The following is a 13477-nucleotide window of genomic DNA, read 5'->3' on the forward strand; positions in this document are numbered from 1 at the left end:
TTAGTCATGAGGCACCACTATTCATAAACCATATGTCAATGTTGTTTGTAAAATAAATGCTTCCTTTTGAGCACAATTGGTATTATCATTTCCAGATCCTTAATCTCCTTCTTAAGCATCTAAGCCCAACTATCAATGTATAAGATGAACACTGGATCTACATCATACCATCTCCCATTGGGTAGGAGACAAGCCCAAGTAGGGTTACTCTGAATCTGATAAAGGTACTTGAATAACTCAATATCTTCTCACTAATGAAATAATGAATATTTAGAATCAAAATAGGGTTATAATGTTATAGAACCCAAGAATTTTCCATATCTAAGGCCACTCCTAGGGTTTCAACCAAATGCAAACCTTTATTTGCAAGAACAAAGGCTCTTAGGTATCCAACATCTTAGGTATACTTTAAACCCTAGCATTATTTTAGGTATCCAACATCTTCATCTCCTTCACTCTAATTGATCAAGAAATCCATCATAGGTATCTATAAGGGGATGATCTCAATGACTTTTCTTCAGACCAACTTTGATACCATGTTAACTTTAGCGATAGATTGTTCTATGCGGTATATATTTGCAATTTTAAATTTTTTCAACATTTTCTAATCACATTCATTCCATTTTATCATTATTAGCAATTGCATAGAGATAACATCAACATAAATAATGCAACAGAATAGTAAGGAACGTTAGAAGAAAAGTATACACAATAGAGACACTAGGATTTAGGTCAAAGACCAAGGAAAAACCCCATAAGAGGTAAAAAAAACAAAAATCAATTATTCTTCTTCTATTAGATATTCATTAAATTTTCAGCTGAGATACAATGTATAATAATAATGAGACATAATCCTTTCAACATCAACCATATTGGGCCTCCTAGTGTCAACCCAATATCATACAAGATCCTCATAAGATGGAAACAAACAAGACTAGAAAGGAATCCTCCTCAAGACCTGTGATAGGGTTGCCTTTATATCACTGAAGGTACCTTATGTTTTCGTCACGATCATATCATTGTCATCACAATTATAAGCATTGCTGCCATACTACCATGCATTATTGTCATAAGGACACAATATACATCAATGTCATAAAGGCTATCATAAGGACATGCCATACATCATTGTCATAAAGGACACTCTTATATATGTCATTGTCATAAATTATAGTCATTAGGTCATTGTCGTTCATCACACTAAAGATATCACATCTGTATATATCCATACATCATTGTCATAAAGTAACTAACATAAATTACTGAAGCTATCATTGCCAGATAACACATTGTCATACTTCCATACATCATCATCCAAACAAATAAGATAACCTCTCATAAACTTGATGAACTTTGGATTGATAATGAATCCTCTTATCATCATCCCTTTGGATTCTCCAAAGTTCAACCCTTTGGACTGCAACCACTGGCCCACTAATAGTCCTGAGCCAAATTGTTCTTAGGTTACCTCACAATTATCTAATCATCAAACAACACATCAATAGAAGAACATAAAACATACCTCAAATGGTTTTCCCCTTCTACTATTTTTGATCACGTTCCCAAACCTTATCCCTCAGGTTCCTTGGTTGATTAGGGTATTTTTACAGTAGTAACACCCTCTACTTTGGCCTCCAAACTTCTTCAATCCTTTCACAAATATTCTAGGATAATGTGGTCTTAAACAACAGACTCCTCTAGCCTTAGTAGGTCATAGTTCACTGTCTTTTCTCTGAGGTTTCTTGACCCTAGTTAGGGAATATGTATATTCCATGACATACCCACAAATTCAGCCTCGAATTCATTCAACATTAGAAATATATGTCTAGAGTATTGTGTCCTCAGTTAAACTCCTAGCTAGGCCTCTCGACCCTCCAAAAATAGACCTTCATCCCATTGCGAAACTCTAAACCAACCTACTGGTCCAGGAGGATATTGGTGGCCACCCACCTATTCCACTTGGACCCCCATCATTGTTTCTTCCAGTTTCCTTAATTGCAGCACAATTTACTATTTTTGGCAGCTTTTCGGGTCCTGAACTTTCAGAGCCGTTTTTAGGCCCTAAACGATGTTTTTTGGAAAATATGAAAACCCATAGCCTATAGTAGGGTTTTCAGTCGAATTTGTATTCCTCGAATAGATATTTATAATGAGGTATCATACACATCAAACAAAGATCGTATGCCAAAGTTATGACCCCGAGAAGTTGAAGAACTAATTTACCCCAACGAGGCTCGCGGACTTTTGGCGCTTCGTCTCCTAGGGTTAGGCTTTTGGATGTTTAGGGTTTTATATTATTTTTAAATAATAAATAGGCCTTCAAGCCTCATCATAACACAGTTCAGAAGGTGTTATAGACATTTTTGTGCCTTACAGCATTGAGCATGAAATGTCCATAATCTAAGGGATCCAAAGTCCCTAAACATGTTGTTCCTACCCCTAGAGGAACAAGGCTAAAAAACCACAGCAATTCACAGAAGTTCTCCACCAGAAACTGCTCAAAAACAAGTCAATTCAGGATCATTTCAGTGGCTCCACTAGCTGTTTGCGCTGAATGTCAAAGTCAACACTGGCTACCTGCGCTGAATGTCAAAGGCAACACTGGCTACCTGCGCTGAGCGAGAGTGGACATGTGGCAAGCTCATTTCTCAAGGTGTCAAAACCCAGGAAGCTTCCAAAATGACACTTGCCTCAGGGAATTCGACTGGTGATGAGTAAGAGGTTCCAAATCTCCAAGTGGAAGCAAGAACCTCCAAGTGGAATCAAGAACTAACAGAGGGAGAGGACACTAGTCAGATCTCAAGCTGACTCATCCTCTCTCCAAACATCTATATATGGATCTCTCCTCCATGAGATCTAGAGGCTGGAATTTTGTTATTGCAAAGAATTGCTGTTGGTTTGAGATTGGAATCATTGACTGCTTAATGCTTTGAAGGGGGTGAAGATAGGAATTCCATTTGCTGGGAAGGAGATGCTGGATTGGAGCCCTCTGGGTTGTATCTCTTCCTGAACCTTGTTATTCATCAATAAAGCTATCTTGGTTTCTCCTATATACTGATGTATCTTTGATGTATGATTGCATTAGTATGTTTAGTTTATTTCTAATCCTAAACTAGTTATGAATATGAATCCATGTCTTGTGTAGTGTTCTCTTCTTGTGATCTTGTAGAAACCTCTTGAAGCTGGAAGAGCGAGAAGGCAAGTAGCTGGGAACTCACAAAGAGAAGAGAGGCCGAATCGAGGGACAAACGGAAGACATCGGTTAGTCCATCTATCTCTCTTCATTCTTAATTCATAAAGGAAGAATACTAGAATAGCTGCCTCTGTTTGTTGCTAAGGCACTGTCACACCTTAGGTGGATAGGATCGTCCTGCATAGGCATTTTTCCCCACAACAAATTGGCGACTCTGCTGGGGAGATCTGTTTAGTCATTTTATTTGTGTTTCTATCATTGTTTGTTTCATAGACTCGACAGCAACAATTGAACTGCATCTGCTATTCTCGGATGCAAAGTAGACAGTTGTTGCTTTGATCCAATCACTGGACTTGTCTATGATCTGAACAATGGACTCACAAATGATTTGATGATCCTTTGTGATAGATCTTAGTACCCCCTCAAAGCATCCCTTTGATTGTACCTTGCTTGTTGTTTTTATTTGGCCTGAAACAGTGGATTAAATAGCAATCTGTGACCCAGAACCCAGTGAGAAACGAGAGTTTCTCCTTCAGCGCAGACCCTGTGAAGGGATTCTGCATTTCAATGCAGGTCCCGTGAAGGCCACCTGCACTGAATGTCAAAACCCCTGTGTTGAGGTTGCGCTGAACCAGTTTGGCCTTGTGCAGCTGGGGTTCTCTGCTCTGTTTTTCCTTGTTTTGATCTCTGATTTTTTGTAGCCTGTAACCAGCATAGGTACCAGTCTAATAACTCCTTTTCTCTGCTTAAATTCCGCCTCCTTTTGTACAAAAATACTATGAGTGTTTTTATGTGTTTGTGGCGTCATTTACAGTTTCCCTTTGCATGAGTGAAATAGTCATCTTGTAGCCCTTGATTCAGATCTGTTGATTGTGATCTTAGGAGAGAGTTCATTGGCTGTTTGCAGTTGATTATACATTTACTCTTGCTTATTGGTTTGAGTTTGTCTCTTTTAAGTGTCGAAACAAGTATTCATTTCGAAAATCGTTAAGTGTTGTAATCTCTTCTACCCTCTCTGATTTCAAAAAAGTAAACTTGTTTGTATTTGTCATTTAAAAGCAAATTCGAAGTTGTACAAAAAAGCTTCTTTGTAGGCATCAATACTAAGAAAGCGGAAAACAAACACCTGCATTGTGCATTTTCATCTTGATAGTTTGCATGTTTGATTTAGGAAAAGTGCATTAGAGTGTGCTGATTTCTCTTTGAGAAAAGATGGTGTCTTTCTTTTCCCTTAGTAGCTAAGATTTTCAAATTTGAAAAGATATAAAGCTTGCTTATCATCTTTAGACTGCATTTAGGAATTGTATCATACATCTCGTGGTGAACCTCAAAAGGCAAACTTCTAAAAAATCAACCTAAAATAAATTGAATGAACTTAACAACGCTTTGCAACATAACGCACAACAAAGAGGTCTAGGCTAGAGACGTGTTCCGGCGTCGTAAAGCCTGGTGACTGTCGATCTCGTGGATGGTGGGTGATTCCTCCTGAGGGACGAGAGCGCCAGTACGGATTGTGCTCCCACGTACCGTCGCGTATATATTGGGAGACCCCTATAGGCATAAAACCTTTATCCTTAGGAAGCTGTGTCGGCCGCCCTACTGATCGCAATGCACTGAACACAGCATTCAGGAAGATCGACCGCCCGTACCTTAAAAAGTATTCTACGGTTTTGCGAAAAGTTTGGCACACCCTCTGCCTAGAACTCCAGAGCAGTTCCTTTTGGCCTTTTTCAGACTCTATAACAGAAAAAGTCCATCCGAGCATTTGTCACTTCGGGCTCGTTAAAACATCGAAGGAGACTAGAGTCATCTTTAGCTTTTTCTCGACTCTTTAAAACTGAAAAAGCAAGTTGTGTCTAAAGCGTCGTTAAAATTTATTTTAAACGGAACAATCACCCCTTATTCCTACGTTGATCTTTAGGTTGAAAAGATGGAGCCCACCAACCAAGGAATTCCCCTTGGTGGAAATCCTAGTCCCTTCTCCTCTTGGGGAGATGTTGGTGCGCCCCATATGGCCACATTGTCGCTTCCAGGACTGACAATTGGCCTGCCGGTCTGGCTATTTTCAACCAATGTCGTTCAGAACACCACTATTCCTGAACAGTCGAGTCAACAGTTAGACCAGACCAGAGTTGCCAACCAGCCTTCTACTTCATCTAACTCTTCCTCTCCTCCTTCCTCTTCGCTTGACTGAACTGGTAAAACAAAAAACCAAGTTCCTAAGGAGAAGAAGGAAAAGAAGAAGAAAGAGAAGAAGAAGAAGGAGCCAAAAGCGACTGGGGGCAAACAAGTGTCGTCTGACAAAAATCCACACACAGCACTGACTAGGCCTAAATCGCCATGTGTCATATGCAGGGGAGACCACTTCCATAGAGATTGTCCCTGCATCCCTCGGATACTAAGGGACTGGTCTCCCCGTTTGCACAATTCGGTAGCGTCGACCTCTGATAGCCATGTTGACAGCTCACCGTCGACTAGTGAAAGTGAAGTCCCAGGACAGAGAGGGAAATCTAGATTTCCCTGCAAACTGTGTGAAGGCGATCACGCCATCCACCATTGTCCCTTCTTAGACGAGGCTAAAAGAGTTTTGGAAGATCGCCCGATTTTACGAGCGCAACTTCCTCCTGGATATCAAAAACTCCTGCCAAGTCCTTCACTAGTTGAGAACCCAGCTGGCCCGCCCAGGTGGTCAGCCGAAACAACTATCATTGAAGATGAACCGTCTGGATCCATGCCTGACGAAAGTCAAAAGGTTGAGGCGGCAGTTGACCCGGTTTTACCTTCGGAGGCTCTATCTTCGAATGATACCATCACAGAGGAGAATAAAGACGACACCGTCCAAATTCTCTTCATCAACACTCACTCCGACGAACACGGGGGCAATGCACCCATTCCTTTATCGCAGGAAGGAAGTTCGTCAGATCAATACCCGGCCGTCTATTTGGTCCCACCACCAAGCAACCTAGTTGTCTCGTTCGACTGGAACCAACTAGGCAGACCCCGGTTGCCAGCAAGCATACCATTCAGAATTATCGTTCAAATATACAGAATGGTAATAGCTGGCACTATCATTGATGAGGGGGCATCTGTGAGTATCCTTTCCTCTATTGCTTGGAAAGCGCTTGGTTCGCCAGCGCTTTTGCCTGAAATGAGAAATCTATCAGGCTTTGATAAAGGAACCAGTCGACCTTTAGGGATCCTCCCCAATGTGCCCATAACATTGAAAGGGAAGACCGTTCAAATGAACGTGATGGTCGTTCAAGGACCCTTGGACTATAACCTACTCCTTGGACGAGACTATATATATTGCATGGGGGCCCTCGTCTCCTCACTCTTTAGAGTAATGTGTTTTCCGCATGAAGGAAGAGTGGTCAAGCTCGTAGACCAACTTTCATTCCCCGGATCACGCATCGCAAATAGTCATATACCATCCCTAAATGGTCTCTTCACGCAAGAAGTGTCTCAACCCACGGTCCGTCCTCCTGATGAGCGAGTAATCCAGGAGGATATGACTGGAACCCAGGGGGCATGCGTCCTGGTCTGCTTCGGCAGGGAAACTTTGGGTATAGAGTAGGTTTCCGCGGGAGAATATGACTAGTCTGTACCCCGTCCGTCTAGGAAGAGGGTTATTCTAGAATAAGATTCTTTTGTCAAAGTTATGTGAGTTGGCGGGCTACGTCGCTCACCTTTGTCTATTTCGGTAGACATTGCCGAGGAAGTGTTTTGTTTGAAAGATTAACGAGACAATCTTTGGGTAACCTGAAAGAGGTAGGCCTCTCTCGGTGAAACGAATGTTTTGACGGAAATGAAGTAGGGGTAACCTTGAAATCATACTTTATACCTGGGGGCATGCAAACCTTTTGGAGTGCAAGCAAAGAGCGGTTATTTATCTGTTTTTTGGGTTAGCCGTTTCCTAACTTGCATAAAGAAAGGATGCGGGGCAAAGCTTTGTGAGATGAAGCTCCATAAAAAATAGAATCTCAATGAGACACTCTTATCATATGACTGGGTAATCGAGCAGTTTTAGCACACAGTTCATGCTCGTTAAAAAATAAACGCAAGATCCGAGCAGTTTTAACGCGGACTTCATGCTCGTTAAAAAATAAACATAAGCAATGAGCAAGTGTTTCCACCAGCGTTTAAGCTCATTTTAAAATAAAAAATGAACCACTACCCGGTAAATAACCACTGTGAATGTAACCTTATCAGCCATTAAAGCCTTGGTCGTGTTTGCACCGTCACCTCCACTTTTCATTTGGCCGATCGTTCACCTCCATATGATTGTTTACCCATTTTGAGGAACAGCTGCGAAGAGTGATTTCACCTAGCCATCCTTGTGACACTGCCGTGATTGGAAAATTCCAACCTGTACCTGGAATCAGCTGCTAACCCGTTTCATCACTCGTTCCTCAAAAGACGAGTCTTCTTTAAGCTCTTTTCAACTGACTCGTAAAATATGAAAATATTGCCGAGTTTTGGCCTTCCAGCTCGTTAAAGCGACCGGAAGAGCTATCCCTCCTCTAGATTTTAATCTTTTTGGACCTGAGGGATTATTGCACAAAAAGATCGAGCGCTTGTTTTGTTCGGCTCGTTAAAACTATCGAAAACTCATCCCTTCTGTATTGTTTTATACTTTTTCGGACTTAAGGGATTAGATGACGAAAAAGGACCTTTGGAGTTAACTTTATGTACCTTTTCAGACTCTCTAAAAATGAAAAGGACCGAGTTATCCTTGTCGTTAGACTCGTTAAAATCATTAAATAGCGACAAGCTTGTCTTTAGACGAGAACGAGTTTCACTATTGCTAGGCTCGTTAAAACATAGCGATGGGCTTCCCCGAATGGCAGGTTATAGAACAAGCATATGTTATCCTCCTCAAGCTTGACAAAAATAAAGAGGTACTGGTCAGCAATGACTGGGGAAAAATTGGGAGAAACTCAAGAAAACTTTGATGGTAGCAAGTCGCTCTTGAACATGACACTTTTCCTCCGTACCACAATCGGGTTGGGTTGTTTCATTCACCGGTCACATCCATGGTCTCGCCATACCATCCATATTTGGGGTAATGCTACCAATCCATCGCATCAGTGTCGCCATATGTTCAAGAGAAGTCGTTCAGAAAAGTCAACCGTGTCCCATCCACTACCATACATTATCCTTCATCCTTTCATGACCGCCACCCTGAATCATATATCACAGATCGTTTTCACCTCCATCAAAATCATTAGCTCCGTTCCATGTCACTGATGTGGGATTCATTAAGGCCCTCCTTTGACGGATCGCTTCTTTTCGACATCAACTCATTATCCAAGAAGTTGATCTAGGAACAACCCCTTCAGTACTTTGAAGCTTGCATGCCTCAATGGCAAGTTTCTCACTTCCGGCGACAGGTATACATCAATGACCTTCGACCGAAAGATTTTGCGTGGTGTTCGACACCAAGTCCTTTATTCACACCACGTGAATTGTACTGCAGTACCTTGAGGGTCATTATCATTATCGGTGATTCCTCTCGCGCTTGTTAACGGTTCACATCATTGACCGGTAATCAAGCGATGTCTTTCCATGTTCGACTTCAGAACATTTCTCACATGGATCGACTTGTACTTAGAGTGAAGATCGAACGAGTTTGAAGACCCTGGATCTAGTTTCATCCATCCGGGCTGCGATATATATTCAGGAAATATAAAGACATTGACATGTACATCATTGCAGCAGATAATCATCCTACCTCAAAGGATGATAATTTCATCAAAATTATCAGTCTACCATCAGACGATTGTCTGTTCTATGTACAGAAAAATGAATTTATAAAGCTGAGCATGGGAATGCCCGCCTCAGCTAGATCATGAAAGCAGTATGAAGAATAATGTATTGTATTGTATCTTATTACAGGTCTCCTCCCAGCATTGGATGAACTTCGGATCCCCCTGATAAAGCATTTCACCCGATAAACGGCCTCATACTTTAGGGGGCAACTGTTATAGACATTTTTGTGCCTTACAGCATTGAGCATGAAATGTCCATAATCTAAGGGATCCAAAGTCCCTAAACATGTTGTTCCTACCCCTAGAGGAACAAGGCTAACAAACCACAGCAATTCACAGAAGTTCTCCACCAGAAACTGCTCAAAAACAAGTCAATTCAGGATCATTTCAGTGGCTCCACTAGCTGTTTGCGCTGAATGTCAAAGTCAACACTGGCTACCTGCGTTGAATGTCAAAGGAAACACTGGCTACCTGCGTTGAGCGAGAGTGGACATGTGGCAAGCTCATTTCTCAAGGTGTCAAAACCCAGGAAGCTTCCAAAATGACACTTGCCTCAGGGAATTCGACTGGTGATGAGTAAGAGGTTCCAAATATCCAAGTGGAAGCAAGAACCTCCAAGTGGAATCAAGAACTGACAGGGGGAGAGGACACTAGTCAGATCTCAAGCTGACTCATCCTCTCTCCAAACATCTATATATGGATCTCTCCTCCATGAGATCTAGAGGCTGGAATTTTGTTATTGCAAAGAATTGATGTTGGTTTGAGATTGGAATCATTGAGTGCTTAATGCTTTGAACGGGGTGAAGATAGGAATTCCATTTGCTAGGAAGGAGATGCTGGATTGGAGCCCTCTGGGTTGTATCTCTTCCTGAACCTTGTTATTCATCAATAAAGCTATCTTGGTTTCTCCTATATACTAATGTATCTTTGATGTATGATTGCATTAGTATGTTTAGTTCATTTCTAATCCTAAACTAGTTATGAATATGAATCCATGTCTTGTGTAGTGTTCTCTTCTTGTGATCTTGCAGAAACCTCTTGAAGCTGGGCGAGCGAGAAGGCAAGTAGCTGGGAACTCACAAAGAGAAGACAGACTGGATCGAGGGACAAACGGAAGACACCGGTTAGTCCATCTATCTCTCTTCATTCTTAATTCATAAAGGAAGAATACTAGAATAGCTGCCTCTGTTTGTTGCTAAGGCATTGTCACACCTTAGGTGGATAGGATCGTCCTGCATAGGCATTTTTCCCCACAACAGAAGGCATGTAGTTACCACATCTCTTCTCAGAGATAAGCTACCGTCGCCTAAGCTAGTTTATTTCCATTATGCATGTAAATAGATTTTAGTACTTTGTTCTTAATGAAGTGAAGTTATGTTTTCATTGTATCTTTGTGTTTCTTTTTATATCTATATTTCATTTCGTTCCTTCATAAATATGGATTAGTGGTATCAGAGCGATATACTATTTCTCTGTTTTTTCTGTGCATGTCCCCAATGAGGTTAGTGTATAAGGAGTTATGGCTTGAACTGGTTGAACCTTTGCAAGGTTGGCCTTACCAACCCTGATAACCTCACAATGTGGAAGAAATTAAAGATGAGGGAGCAAGAGATCCTTTCAAAATATTGCTTGAAGAATCCCTAGAGCGAGAAAGGAACACGATGATGGAAAACTTTTCCTAGATCCTTCGACAAATTCCCACCGACAACTTATCTTCATCTAGCAATCACTTAAGAGGCACTGCCCCCTTCAAGGTACAATTGAACTTTGATATCCCTATATTCAAAGGTCAAATATATTCAAATGTTGTAGATAAATGGTTAAGTCTACTAGAATGCTATTTTTTGGTCCATAGTTTCTCTTCCAGTGAGAAGATTACTTTTTCACTACTCAAGGTTGCCCCCCATGTGAAGGACTGGTGGGAAACTTGCTATGAGAAAAGGGTCAAGGAACCCTCTCTATTTATAGATGACCCCTCTTGGAACTCTTTTTGATACACTATCAAGGAAAAATATTACCCCGTGGGGATCTATGAGGACAAGTACATACAATGGACCACACTACGGAAACAAAGGGACCAAGATGTGCATGAGCTCACAATTTTTTTCATACTCTATGCAAAAATTTTGGAATCGAAGACTCTGAGCGACATCTAGTGCTCAAGTACTAAGGTTGTCTGCACAAATACATTCAGGAAGAAATGGAGATCATGGACATCTCCTCACTTGGTACAACATACCAATATGTTGTCAAGATTGAACAAAAAATTTAAAAAAAAAAGCATGACTTTGGATCTGCGAATCAGAAGTAAGGCAAGAGCACCCCCAAACCACAGAACAAAGGAAAGAGCCAAGGTGCAACGACCCAGTACAAACCATCGAAGCCACAAGAATAGAATGGCACCACAAAGATGAATAAGGACATAAGAAAGTGGTGTGAGTTCCACAAGATCCCTAATCACAACACAAATGAGTGTCATGGCAAGAAGTCATTGGTGGTTGAGCTAAAAGCTTTAAATTCCTATGCATGTTCTGCTTCTAAGCCAGAACCTGACAAAGGGAATGAGAAAGAGAAGTAGATTATTGACATAGAACCCAGTTCCATTATTTACACCACCAAGGTCCAGAAGATTGAGCCTGAATATCTATAGGAGGGGGAGAATCTCTTCCAGTCACAGATGTGGATAAAGGGTTCTCCGTTGCAGTTCATTGTCGAAATCGAGAGCCAAATGAACCTCATTTTAGCAGAGGTCATGAAGCAATGTGGCCTACTGACTACACCACACCCGCAATAGTACACCATTGGGTGGCTTCACCAAGGAGGAGATGTATGTATCAGCCAACAGAGCCACCTTCCCTACAACATCAAGCCCTTCACATATGAGGTACTATGTGACGATGCTCCTATTTAAGTTTGTGATGTATTATTAGGCCAACCATACTTGTGGAAGAATCATGTTTTGTATGATTCTAGGCCTCACATTATTATTATTACTTTGGGCAATAAGTTATACATGATACCAAAGGTAGCCATGCCTGAGGCCATATCTTTGATATCTGCAAAGAAATGCAGTAAGATCATCTCTGAGAGCAGGAAATTTGACTTATTTTTTATTCACTATCAAAGTAAGGGGAAGATCATGGCCACATCCATGGCCCCCAGGAAAGGTTCCTCCACGTAATAGAAGTAGGTGGATAAGGTCATGGAAGAATACAGGGACATCTTCTCCTCACCCACATGGGTTCCCTTACACTGTCATTTCAAGCATTCGATCAATCTGACCCTCAGATCACCTCTACCTATTGGGCCAATATACCACCACTCCATTTTGGAAAATGAAGAGATCAAGTGACAAATCTAGTAGTTGTTGCAAAAGGGGAACATCCAACCAAGATCCTCACCTTGTGGGAGGTCAATTTTACTTATACAGAAGAAGGATGGGACTTGGAGGCTCTGTATTGATTATCTAGAACTGTACAAAATCACTATCAAGAATAGGTATCCAATCTTGTAGATTGATGACCTTCTTAACTAGCTCAAGGGGGAAAAGTATTTCAGCAAGATTGATCTGAAGTTTGTCTATCACCAGGTTCCAATAGATCCCACAGATGTATGGAAGACCACCTTCAAATCATAGGAGGGCCTTTTTGAATGGTTGGTCATACCTTTTGGATTAACAAATTCTCTTGCAACTTTGATGAGGCTAATGGATGACATCTTGCGGCCCTTCAACAAGATTTGGGAAGAGCACTTGCAACACATTTGACATGTCCTTCAAACCATGCGGTAGCACAAACTATGTGCCAACTTGGAGAAATGCACCTTCAGTATGAGCCAAGTCCAATATTTGGGTTACATCATAGATGAGAAAGGCGTTCATGTGGATCCAGCTAAGATCCAAGTGATTCAGCATTGGCCAATCAGATTCGCAACTTTTTGGGCCTTTCTAATTTTTTCGAAGGTTTGTGTTGGGATTCTCCCATATCAAATGGCCTTTGAGTCATGTTACCAAGGGCGGAGAGAAAGAAAAGTCTTCCTAGTCCAAGTACCAACAAAATATGTTCATTGAGATGAAGCACGACCTCTGATCTACGCTTGTACTCACATTTCTAGACTTGCAACAACCATTTGAAATCGATACAAACAACTTTGACTATGCTATTGGTGCAGTTCTCACCCAGCAAGGGCATCTAGTGGCCTATCACAATGAGACACTTTCTTATACAATTGTGAAGTACCCTACCTATGATAAAGAGATGTACTCTATTATGCAGGCTTGTCGGCAATGGAAATATTACATTCTAGGAAAGGATACTGTCATCCACATAGATCAACGACCTCTTCAGTTTATATAGACATAAGAGATGTTGCAAAATTATCTCCATCAGAAGTGTTCTAAATATTTGCAAAAATTCCACTTGAACATTAAGTACAAGAAGGGCAACACCAATCATGTTGTATATTTCCTCAGTCGTCCCTATTACCCACCACCTATGGGTAGTATCCATAAGAGAAA

Source organism: Pinus tabuliformis, chromosome 5_1 (genome assembly GCF_031772625.1).
Source record: "Pinus tabuliformis cultivar Carrire ecotype Pingquan chromosome 5_1, CPIR1, whole genome shotgun sequence".
Lineage (NCBI taxonomy): Eukaryota > Viridiplantae > Streptophyta > Pinopsida > Pinales > Pinaceae > Pinus > Pinus tabuliformis.